Source organism: Lactuca sativa, chromosome 4 (assembly GCF_002870075.4).
Source record: "Lactuca sativa cultivar Salinas chromosome 4, Lsat_Salinas_v11, whole genome shotgun sequence".
NCBI classification, from domain to species: domain Eukaryota; kingdom Viridiplantae; phylum Streptophyta; class Magnoliopsida; order Asterales; family Asteraceae; genus Lactuca; species Lactuca sativa.
This window is the reverse complement of record NC_056626.2, coordinates 65,204,320-65,217,570: the sequence shown is the minus strand read 5'-3', so window position 1 is coordinate 65,217,570 and position 13,251 is coordinate 65,204,320.

Here is a 13,251-nt window from a genome sequence, read left to right as displayed (position 1 = left end):
CAAGGTGATGCCCTTCGTGCTTACCAATGCTCCATCCATGTTCATGGACCTCATGAACCGTGTGTGCCAACTGATGTTGGATCGGTATGTGATTGTATTCATCGATGACACCCTGGTCTATTCCAAGACCCAGGTGCTGCATGAGGAGCAATTGTGAGAGGTGTTTGAGACCATGAGGAGGGAGAGACTGTATGTGAAGTTCTCCAATTGCGAGTTCTTTTTGCACGAGGTATAATTTCTGGGGCACCGTGTCAACCCGAATGGTATTCTGGTTGATCCGGCCAAGGTGGAGGCCGTAATGAGGTGGGAGGTTCCGAGGTCTCCATCTAAGATTCAGAGTTTCCTCGGGTTGGCGGGATATTATCAGAGTTTCATTCAGGATTTCTCCAAGATGGCAGTTCCCCTGACCCGATTGACGAAGAAGATTGCCACTTTTCGCTGGGGCCTGAGCAGCAGGAAACGTTTGAGACCATGAGATGGAGATTGTGCGACACACCAATTCTGACCCTGTCAGAGGGTATTGTGGATTTCGTGGTTTTCTGTGACACGCCTATAACGGGATTGGGCACAGTATTGATGTAGAGGGGTCATAGTATTGCTTACGCTTCGAGGCAGCTGAAGGCTCATGAGGTGAACTATCCGACTCATGATTTGGAGTTGGGGGTTGTGGTTTTCGACCTCAATATTTGGAAATATTACCTCTATGGGGTCATTTGTACTATTTACATAGATCACAAGAGCCTGAGGTACTTGATGGATTAGCCGAATCAGTATATGAGGCAGCATCGGTGGTTGGATGTGGTGAAAGATTATGATTGTGAGATCCTTTACCATCCTCTTAGCCACAAGGTGGTCGCGGCTCCAATCATGGATATTTATTTAAGGATGATAGTGATTACTCCGCTTTTGGAGTAGATTCGAGAGGAACAGGTTGAGGCTATGAAGGAGAGCACGAGAAAAGTGAGCGCATGGTAGGTTAGGTAGATTCCTTTGATTATGATAGCTGAGGGTTATTAACTCTTCATCGAAGAGTATGGGTTCCATATTGGGGTGGTGTGCATCAGATTATGATGAAGGAGGCGTACAAATCGAGATTCTCATTCATCCCGGGGAGAAGAAGACATATAAAGATCTTCGTCCTGATTATTGGTGGCCCTGCATGAAGCGGGATGTAGCTTGGTACGTGGAGAGGTGCTTGACTTGAAGGAAAGTCAAGGTTGAGCATAAACAACCTCACAGAAAGATGCATCCATTAGATATTCCTGTTTGGGAATGAGAGGAGATTACCATGGACTTTATTACGAAGTTTCCTCGAACTACGCGGAGAGTGGAATCGATTTTGGTCATCGTGGATCGATTAACTAAGAGCGTGCATTTTAACCCGATTCAGGAGAGTATCTTTATGGAGAAGTTGGCTGATGTATACATCAGGGTGATCGTAGCACGACATGGGGTGCCCGTTTCTGTGGTTTATGATAGGGACATCCGGTTTACTTCCACATTTTGGAAGAGGTTCCACAACGAGTTAGGTACTCGTCTTCATTTCAGTATGACTTTCCACCCACAGACTGACGGTCAAAGCGAGCAGACTATTGAGACCTTGGAGGATATACTTCGGGCATATGTTTTGGATTTCGATAGGAGTTAGCATATGTATCTCCCTTTGGTGAAGTTTTCATATATAACAACTATTATCACGCTAGCATTGATCGACCTCCTTTTGAGATGCTCTATAGGAGGAAATGCAGGACCCCGATATGATGGGGTGAGGTTAGTCAGCGAGTCACAGGGAGTATCGAGGTGGTACTTAAGACTACCGAATTGATTAAGCAGGTTCATAGTAGACTTCAGATAGCTCAGAGTCGTCATAAAAGCTATGTCGACAAGCGCCAATCGGACCTAGAGTTTCAGGTTGGGGATATGGTACTTCTGAAGGTGTCACCTTGGAAAGGTTTCATTCAATTCAGGAAGCGGGGCAAGCTGGGCCCCATGTATATCATTCCTTTCAGGGTTATAGCGCTGGTGGGTAGGGTAGCGTATCAGTTGCATCTTCCGGAGGAACTTAGTCAGCTTCACAATACTTTTCATGTATCGCAGCTACGGATATGTTTGACTAATGATTCCACAGTGGTTCCATTGGAGGACATTCAGGTGGACGACCGCCTGAACTGTTGGAATAGTGTCTAAGCCCGTAACCATATTTGGTATGTACTTGACCCGGTTGTGCATGGTCCTTTTGGGTTGCCTTCTCCAAAGCAACTTGACAAGGTAATTTAAGGAGAAAGAGAGAGTATTATGATTTATTAATATATTATAAGAATAATATATTAAAGGAGAAATCATATTTATTTAATTAGTATTGGTCATAAATTAATTAGGAATTAATTTGGTGGTCAAAAGAGTTTAATTAAATGAAGGGGTATAAACTGTCAAATGTATGATAGTTGAGTTTTGAGTTAAGGAAACCTAATGGGCTTAAGGGGGAACGAAATTATGATGGGTAACCATCATATTTTCGTCCAAGGGCCTTATTCCAGAAGGTTCCATGGGCTGCTTGGTGGCTAAGCTGTCCATTAGGGTTTAGAGTGAAACCCTAGTAACCTGTAAGTATAAATATGACCCCTAGGGCATGAATTCGGCTAGCACTTGATTCTAAGAGTACCCTAGGCCGACTTCTAGCCTCTCTCTCCCTCTCTCATATTGCCTTCTTGCTTGTGGGGTTTGTGAACCATTAGAGGAGTTGCATTTGTGACTCTAGGCTCAAAAGAAGAAGATATACAAGATCTAAGCCAACTATTGAAGAGGTAAACATCTAGATCTGATTCTATATGTTAATTATGTTGTTTATATGCTAGATTAGGGTTTGTAAGTCTTGGAATCAAAGCATGTTCAATAGTGAAACCTAGATCCAAGCATTAGGGTTTGCATGAGCACATAGGAATGTTTCTTATGCTGAAAACCCATCAGTGGTATCAGAGCTTTGATTGGTTTCAGTTGTATATGATGCTTAACTGCTTTAATTACTGAAAAAACGATTTTTGGTCCCTGCCCGATTCAACTCGGAGAATCAGTACCTGGACTCGGCGAGTTGGCCCCTACTCGGCGAGTCCAGGCCTGACTCGGCGAGTCAGTTCGTCAGAATTAGGGTTTTCGGGTTTTGGCTGCTGTTTTGACTTGGACTTGATGCTTAATTTGTTTTATGAAGTTAAAATCCGAATTTTATCTATATTAAGTGTTTATCCTTGCCAAAAGAATAGATAATTTCAAATCTTTTTAAATATCAGTTATTTATGTGATAAATATGGATTATTTAAAAATTATTTGGTAATTATCTAATGACTAAAATTAAGATTAGGTCAAATATAGATAATTATGAACTTAATTGGCTTATTTGAATTATTTTTTATTTGATCACTTATGTTTTGAAAAGTTCAAAACTTGCCCTCAAGTTTTGAAATTTGAATTTTGTAATTAAAAGTTTAATTTTGAATAATTTAAATTTCAAACCCTTAGGATTTTACAAGTTTAAAATTCAACCCTATACTATTATATATTATTACAAGCTTAATTAATATATATATATATATATATATATATATATATATATATATATATATATATATATATATATATGTATAACTTTGAATGCTAGTATTATCGTTAGTAGACCTCATTCACGAAGCCGGTCTATAAGGTGGGTGTAAGGTTGCTGCCTATAAAATGGCGCTTAATGGGTGTACACTCACACCTACCGCTTGCTTGACTGGTGGAGGGTCGTTAGCCGAACGGGTAGGATAGGGCAACCCTCTCATCATTAAAAGTATAATGTTGAACATAAAGTAACTACATGTTTTACAAATTCCCATTCCTAGTTACTTTAGGGTAAAATGTGAAAATGATGCTAATCCATGGAATTGCACTTCGTACCCTTGTCAAACGTTGATGGAGCGTGTGTGGTTAACCGGCACATCAATTTGGGGATGACATTGGTAGCGAAGGGTGACTCGATGTTTGTCATAGATCAATGGAGCGTGTGTGGCTTACCGGCACATTGATTAGGTGATAGAGACATTGAGTGCACCACGTTGATTCGCATGGTTATTCACAAATTTGTTTGCGATCCTCGGCATCCTAGTCGCAAATTTGAAATGCATATCGAGATTTAAATATGCCATTGAAAAGTTCAATGAATCTCAAAGATCTAGGAGTTTTCAATACATTTAAAACCTAAATTGCTTTTTCGTTTTTCATGGTGAAATTAGTGAATCGTCATTCACTTACCTTCAAATTATTTACTTTTAGAGTACGGCATCCCTTTCTAATTTGTAAATAATGTTGTTGGATCCTAGCCCTAATTTCTCATTTAGGTGTTTAATTAGGGATTCATTTCTAATCAAACTTTGTTCCCTTCTTTTTCAGATGTCTGCAAACAACAACAACAACAACGCTTCTGGGTCATTCTCGTTGATGAACTTGTGTCAGAAAGTGACATTTGATGGTTCAAACTTCAACGAGTGGATGAGGTATATCCGCATGATCACACGCTACGAGGACAAAGAATATGTCCTCGATGAAAAACTTGAGAAGATCATCCCAGATGTTGCTACTCCTGAGGAATTGGCCGCCTTTGAGGCCCATGAGCGTGATACCACGAAAGTTCACTGCATCATGCTGGCCACCATGAACCTCGAACTCCAAAAGTCCTATGAGGACATGTATCCATATGAAATGCATCAGGATTTGCTGGACAGGTATCACCAGAGCGCGAGGCAAGAGCGCTATGAGATCATTACTAACATGATCACCGCTAAGATGGGGAGTGGAGAATCCCTAACCTCTCATTTGCAGAAAATGCAGAGGTATGTTGATCGTCTTCTCAAACTTAATGTTAAGTTTGATGAGGATTTGGCCATCGACATAATCCTCCACTCCTTGCCCTCCTGCTACAATCAGTTCAGGATGACCTACCATATGAACAAAGAGGAGGTCTCCTTGAGCAAGCTCCAAGGGCTCTTGAGGACTGCTGAGAGCAACCTCAAAGACAAATCCGTTGCACTGTCCCCTGCTGTGGCCGCTCCTGTGATGGCAATAGGTCAAGGAAAGGGCAAAAAGAGGAAGGCTCCATGTAAGAGCCACCATAAGGGGAAACCCCGTGATGGTTCGTCCTCAAGTGGGACCAAAGCTGGCTCCGTTAAACCCTCTTCCGATCCTAAAGAAGCAAAGTGCTTCTATTGCCACCAAAAGGGCCACTAGAAGTGAAGCTGCCCACAATATCTGCAGGACATAAGAGATGGGAAGATCAAGCCCACTTTTGCAGGTATGTATTCTATTAAATCTAATAACTCATCATTTGCTACTTCATGGGTTCTTGATACAGGGTGTGGTTACCACATTTGTTCTGATATGCAGGGCCTAAAAAGAAGTAGGGAGATGGAACATGGGAAGATGAACCTGATTATGGGAAACAGAAGATCGTCGCCTGTGGCCAGAGTCGGTGTTTATTCTTTAGTGTTAAATAATGGGTTAGGGATAGATTTAGAGAATTGTTGTTATGCGCCAGATATGGCGAGAAACATTATTTCTTTTCACGGGTTGTTTGGACAAGGTTTCAGATATTCTTTTGATAATAATGATGGTTCTATTAATGTTTATTTGAATGGTGTCTTTTATTTCAATGCATTACCTTGTAATGGGATTTATGAATCTGTGATGATTGTTGATAATTTTGGAAGTAATGTTTTGAATATTGATTCGTCTACTAGTCTAGACAAAGCATGCTTGTGGCATTGTCGGCTTGGCCATGTCAACAAGAAACGCATAGCCCAACTCCAAAAGGATGGAGTGTTGGAGTCATTCGACCTTAGGGACGATGACACGTTTGAATCTTGTTTACTTGGGAAGATGACCAAGTCACCCTTTACTGACACTTGTGAAAGGGGTGAGGGTTTATTGGATCTCATACACACCAATGTATGCGGGCCCTTTAGATCCACCACAAGGGATGCTTGCCGCTTCTACGTGACTTTTACAGATGATTATAGCAGATATGGATATATCTACTTGATCAAACAAAAGTCGGAAACATTTGAAAAGTTCAAAGAGTTTAAGAATGAAGTGGAGAATCAGCTGGACAGGAAAATCAAGATGCTTCGGTCAGACCGAGGAGGAGAGTACCTAAGTCTTGAGTTTCACGACTATCTAAAGGAATGCGGAATTGTTTCGCAATTGACGCCTCCGAGGACGCCACAATTGAATGGTGTGGCTGAGAGACGTAATCGGACCTTGTTGGACATGGTTCGTTCTATGATGAGTCGGACTTCGTTACCAATAGCTTTCTGGGGGTATGCCTTAGAGACTGCCGCCCACATACTTAACTTAGTTCCCACCAAGAAGGTTTCCAAGACTCCTCACGAGATGTGGACAGGGAAGGCTCCCTCGTTGGCACATATCAAGGTCTGGGGTTGCGAGGCTTTCGTAAGACGAGAGACTCACGACAAACTAGAACCTCGTAGTGAGAAGTGTTATTTCATCGGCTATCCGCAAAAGTCTTTTGGCTACCTTTTCTATAGACTGAGTGACAATGTTGTCTTCGTTGCTAGAAGAAGAGTTTTCCGAGAAAGGGAATTGATAGGCTAAGAAGACAGTGGGAGGCAAATTGAACTTGAAGAAATTCAAGATCAAAGCGATGAAGGAACCTCTGACACTGGCACTCAACTTGAGGAGGAAAGTCCTGTTGAACCCATTGACGAGTCCCTACCTTTTCGACATTCCACTAGGGCTAGTGTTCCACCCCAGTTTTATGGTTTTCATATTATTACTGAAGGGGATACATTTATTAGTGATAGTACACTAGTAAATTTGGATGAACCTAGCAACTATAAGGAAGCCATGGCAGGCCCGGAGTCTGCAAAATGGAAAGAGGCTATGGACAGCGAGATTCAGTCCATGTACGACAACCAAGTTTGGAATTTGGTTGATAATGTACCGGGTCGTAAGACAGTCGGGTGCAAGTGGATCTTCAAGAAGAAGACAGACATGGATGGGAAAGTGCATACTTATAAAGCGCGATTGGTTGCGAAGGGCTTTATTCAAACTCCCGGAGTTGACTATGATGAGACCTTCTCACCAGTTGCGAAGATAAAGTCTATTAGGGTGATGCTTGCCATAGCTGCGTTTCATGATTATGAAATATGGCAGACGGACGTGAAAACCGCTTTCCTTAATGGAAAGTTGGCAGAGGATGTCTACATGAATCAACCAGAAGGTTTTGTCAATGCGAAGTATCCAAATAGAGTATGCAAGCTTGAGAAATCCATTTATGGATTGAAACAAGCATCTCGCAGATGGAATCTTTGTTTTGACGAGAAGGTTAAAGAGTTTGGCTTTCTACGAAGCGAAGATGAATCTTGTGTGTATGTCAAAGCCAGTGGGAGTATAGTAAGTTTCCTCGTATTGTATGTCGACGACATACTACTCATAGGAAACGATGTCCCAACCTTGCAGGAGGTCAAGTCCTGGCTTGGGAAATGTTTCGCTATGAAGGACCTCGGAGAGGCTGCTTATATTCTGGGAATAAGAATAGTAAGGAATAGGGAAAAGAGACTGATAGGACTCAGTCAGGATACATACTTGGAAAAGGTACTAAAGCGTTTTAGTATGGAAAATTCCAAGAAAGGGGAGTTGCCGATCCAAAGCAATACCAAGCTGAGTAAGACTCAAAGCCCGAGTACAGAGATAGAGATAGCTGATATGAGTCGAGTACCTTACGCTTCCGCAGTAGGCTCTATCATGTACGCTATGACTTGTACTCGCCCTGATGTGGCCTTCGCTTTGAGCATGGTCAGCAGATATCAAGGGAATCCTGGTAGAGATCATTGGATTGCAGTTAAGAATATTCTTAAGTACCTTCGGAGGACCAAGGAATGGTTTCTAGTCCTCGGTGGGAGTGATGACTTAAGGGTACGAGGATACAGTGATGCTAGTTTTCAGACAGATCGGGATAACTTCCGATCGCAGTCGGGCTGGGTCTTTACCCTAAATGGAGGAGCAGTGACTTGGAAAATTTCCAAGCAAGAGACCGTAGCTGATTCAACGTGCGAATCAAAGTATATTGCGGCGAGCGAAGCGTCAAAGGAGGCTATATGGTTGAAGAACTTCATTGGAGACCTTGGAGTTGTGCCATCCATAAAAGAGCCGATGGAAATTTTCTGTGATAATGAAGGAGCGGTTGCCTTGACCAAGGAACCGAGAGATCATGGCAGATCTCGACATATTGACAGAAAATACCATTTCATCAGACATCGGGTAGAAGAGGGACTCCTCGTTGTGAAGAGGGTATCATTAGAAGAGAACCCAGCAGATCCCCTTACGAAGGGACTGAGTAGGGTTAAACACTTGCAGCACGCTAGGAGCATTGGGCTGAAGGATGATATAAGTTTGGATTAGATAGGAAACGTGTAATAGATAGCTTGTACTTGACATTCGATGAATAAATAAAATGTATTATTTATGAGTAAAGCTACTATCTTGTGTTGGTTATTTATCTATTGTTTGCATTTTGCATGTTTTGACTTCCTGAATGATATGATTATTCAAAAGGTCCACAGTCGGTCATATTTTGGAAGTAGATATGAATGAAGACTGTCATGAATTGTTTGTAGACTGTCTGAAAGGTTTTAGACATAGCAAAGGTTTGCTACAAAGTTCATGAGTGCTTATGAATATGAATTGGGCATTGAATTAAACTCGAGGTTGCTGTATCACTTAGTGGTGTTTTATCTTAAGTGATCGCAAAACGATAACATCATATAGTCTTAAAACTTAGAGATATGGCTGTTGTTTGCTGGTTGGTTGTACATTGATAATGTGTAAACGCATCAGTAACTTGATGTTATAAAACACATTGTTGTGTATGATCCATTAGTAAATAATAGATGCATATGAGTCGAAGTTGATCTGTTCCTTTTATTCTATGAGAATAAAAGTGATATATTGGCCACTTGATGATTTGGTTTGAATTATGTGCCGGGCCCGGTCAGAATGAAGTTGATGTGTTCAACTAAATTCTATGTCAAACAAATCGGAAATCAAGGAATTTTTGCTGGACAATAAGTATTGTCAGCATGATATCCAGAACAGAGGATTATACGATCCCTTATCTAAAGGACAAGTTGATCAGAGTTGACAGCGAAGTATAAGAGCTACGATTGCTAATCGGATTCTGAAGTCATATGTGAGATATAGTTACTAGACTTATCCAAGTGGGAGACTGTTGGAATAGTGTCTAAGCCCGTAACTATATTTGGTATGTACTTGACCCGGTTATGCATGGTCCTTTTGGGTTGCCTTCTCCAAAGCAACTTGACAAGGTAATTTAAGGAGAAAGAGAGAGTATTATGATTTATTAATATATTATAAGAATAATATATTAAAGGAGAAATCATATTTATTTAATTAGTATTGGTCATAAATTAATTAGGAATTAATTTGGTGGTCAAAAGAGATTAATTAAATGAAGGGGTATAAACTGTCAAATGTATGATAGTTGAGTTTTGGGTTAAGGAAACCTAATGGGCTTAAGGGGGAACGAAATTATGATGGGTAACCATCATATTTTCGTCCAAGGGCCTTATTCCAGAAGGTTCCATGGGCTGCTTGGTGGCTAAGCTGTCCATTAGGGTTTAGAGTGAAACCCTAGTAACCTGTAAGTATAAATATGACCCCTAGGGCATGAATTCGGCTAGCACTTGATTCTAAGAGTACCCTAGGCCGACTTCTTGCCTCTCTCTCCTTCTCTCATATTTCCTTCTTGCTTGTGGGGTTTGTGAACCATTAGAGGAGTTGCATTTGTGACTCTAGGCTCAAAAGAAGAAGATATACAAGATCTAAGCCAACTATTGAAGAGGTAAACATCTAGATCTGATTCTATATGTTAATTCTATTGTTTATATGCTAGATTAGGGTTTGTAAGTCTCGGAATCAAAGCATGTTCAATAGTGAAACCTAGATCCAAGCATTAGGGTTTGCATGAGCACATAGGAATGTTTCTTATGCTGAAAACCCATCATGAAATACATTGAGAGACCAATAGCGATCCTCGACAGGAAGATAAAGACCTTGAGGAACAAGGTGTTTGAGTTGGTTAAGGTGCAATGGCAGCACCAAAAGGGTTTAAAATGGACATGGGAGTCAGAGGATGAGATGAGGGAGAATTACCCAGATTTATTTCTGGCAGCATAATTCGAGGACGAAGTCTAATTGAAGTACGGGATAACTATAGCACCCGAGTCGCTAGGTATGAGTTAATGATTCATTTTATTTAAATTCAAGCAAACATGTGATGAAGGACTCGTGAGTACACTTGGCATAAATTTGGCACACACGGCGTACTCCTTGCATTCGCTTCATCAGGTGATCCCCGACGTACGCTGGGCATACCCATGCGTACGCTAGGCTTAATCAAGCCAGGGAAAACCCTAATTTTTAGGGTTTGCAACCTATTTAAAGATCTTAAGTCCCTCAAGTCGTTTACCCTCTCATCCTCCACTTCCCTTTTAGTGTCAATCTTGAACCCTAGCCTTCTTGAGTGCATCTTTGAGCTTACCTTGAGTGTTTTGGTGTTCTTTGGTGGTTTTGAAGAAGAAGGAGGTTTAGGAAGAAGCAAATGAGAAGAAGAAGCTTGTAGATCCACAATTTGTGCATCATTTCTAGATTATTGAAGGTATAAACTTTGAACCTCGATTATTACAAGCTTAGATCTAGGTTTAGGGTAGAATATGTCATCTTTTGGTCCCATAGCTTGGTTTCTTGGAGTATGCGCAACTCCAAGCCATTTGAGTTGTCATTTTGGACTCTTGGAAGTGTTTTGAGTCATAAAAATCAAATCTTGGTGGTTAAGAGTGAACCATGCAAGTGTTAGTAACCATCCAAGTGAGTTAATGGACTTAATTCATGGTTTGAGCCCCATCCATGCATGCAAAAGCATAAAGTTTACAACTTTATGGCTTAAGACGTTATTTTGAGCTTGGATCTAAGTTTTGGACGTACATAATGAATGGATTAAGACATGAAATGAGAATGGGCTGACTGGCCAGTACGCTGGGCGTACTTTAGAGTATGTTACACATACTAGGTCAATGTCTCGACTCCGGATGGGCATCAGCGTACATGGGGCGTACGAGCCGTGTACGCGACGCGTATGCATTATGTGGGCCTAGATGATTTTTGGGCTCGATTAGTGTTGGGCTTTTGGAGTTGTTTAGGTTGGGCCTTAGGCTTACTTGTTCTAAGAGGGCATTTTTGGGCCTAAGGCCATGTTAGGTGTTCTTTGGCCATATTGAGCCTTATAGTTGGGCTTAGATGCCTTTTTGGACTTTGTATGGATTTGGGCCTTGAAGGGAGGGAGGCCCAATGAGTCAAAGGTAAAGAAGCCATTTTTGCCTTAAGTCAAGAACTAGGGTTCTTGATATTCATAATTTATTGCTATCAATAGAGAAAACTTAGATCCAAATAAGTTGCATGTGAACTTAAAGGTTAAGTTATTTCGCCTCATCATTTGAATTATAACCTATAAAACTATCAGCTTTTTGACGACCATGAGACAAGCTTGTCTTTGAAAAAAAATGCTTTTAATGGAATAGAAGGTATATCTATTTTATCTTTCATATATTTGATAATATTCAGTGAGTTTAAGAGTCTTTAAAAAAACAATAGAATTTCTATAATTAATTGCCGGTAAAAAATACGTTTTGAAATTCATGAGCTGGGCTTATTAAACATGTTCCATGTCTAAATAAACACGTTTAATACAATTTCAAAGATTTAGTTTTGATTAAATTTCAATATTGTAATTTAGGCAGTGGGATATGAAATGTTATTTTTGGAAGCCAAATATCAAGATGCAAAAATGCCAATATTTTTCACAAGCATTAACAAATAATTAGTTTTATGGAATTATTCAAGTGAAGGTTATACCATTTTTAGAGGATTTTCGGTGGCTAATCTATCCTAAGACTTAAAAATTTTTCAACTCATCATTCCATTAACTTTAACATTTAAATAAATGACATCTCTCTATGACTTAAAAAAATTGTCAGCTCATCATTCCACTAACTTTAACCTTTAAATAAATGATATTTCTCATGGTTAATATCTTCCAATATATATATATATATATATATATATATATATATATATATATATATATATATATATATATATATATATAATACATGTTTGAAAAAACAACTAATTAGATGAGGAAGTTTTATAGAGCATTTTAGATGCATCCTGATACATTAATTAAAATTTAATATATATATATATATATATATATATATATATATATATATATATATATTAAATTTTAATTAATGTATCAGGATGCATCTAAAATGCTCTATAAAACTTCCTCATCTAATTAGTTGTTTTTTCAAACATGTATTATATCTAAAATATCATAAATAAACAACAGTATAAATACAACTATGTATAATCTTTATCTTCTATACATAAAATACGAAAAAATTAATACCTCATAGTTATAAAAATAAAAATGGATTGAAAATGTTATATAACTGATGTAAGATTTATATTTAATAAATGAATTGTCATTAAGTATTTTAATAGAAATAATTAGTTAATAAATATATAAAAAATATTTAGTACTAAAATATAATTAAGGAGGTAAAATAAAATTTGGTTAAACAATAAGGGGTTAAATGTAGTAAGCATCAAACTATATTAACTATTCAAAATATATGGAGAGATCAATAAAAAAAACAAAAAGCCTATCTTGTCCGATGGTAAAAAATGGTCAATAAAAAAAATCAAATATTAGTAACGTATAAAATAAACTCCCATCAGAGATGCTCTTAAAGATTGATCGTTAATCGTATGGAAGTTGGATTATTGAGTAAGAAAATTCAATATTATGTTCACATTTATGAAAATAATCGAACTTTAAGAAAGAACTCCAAGGTGCTAGTTAGAAATTTAACCGTTTATATAGAGGTATTACTTTCTGAATTATTTTAACGGAATAATTCATTAGGATCGAAAATGGTCAAGATCAAAGGCACAGATAGAAATTAGTCAAGCTAGCTTCTTAATTAAGGTGAGCACATGTGAATTTTCTCTATGGGATGCATGTCATAATAATATTTTTTGATTGAATGAACTTTTTGAACGAGTAAGTTAGTGTAATAAAATATTAAGTATTTTGAGAATATTTTGTACAATTATTTTGTATTT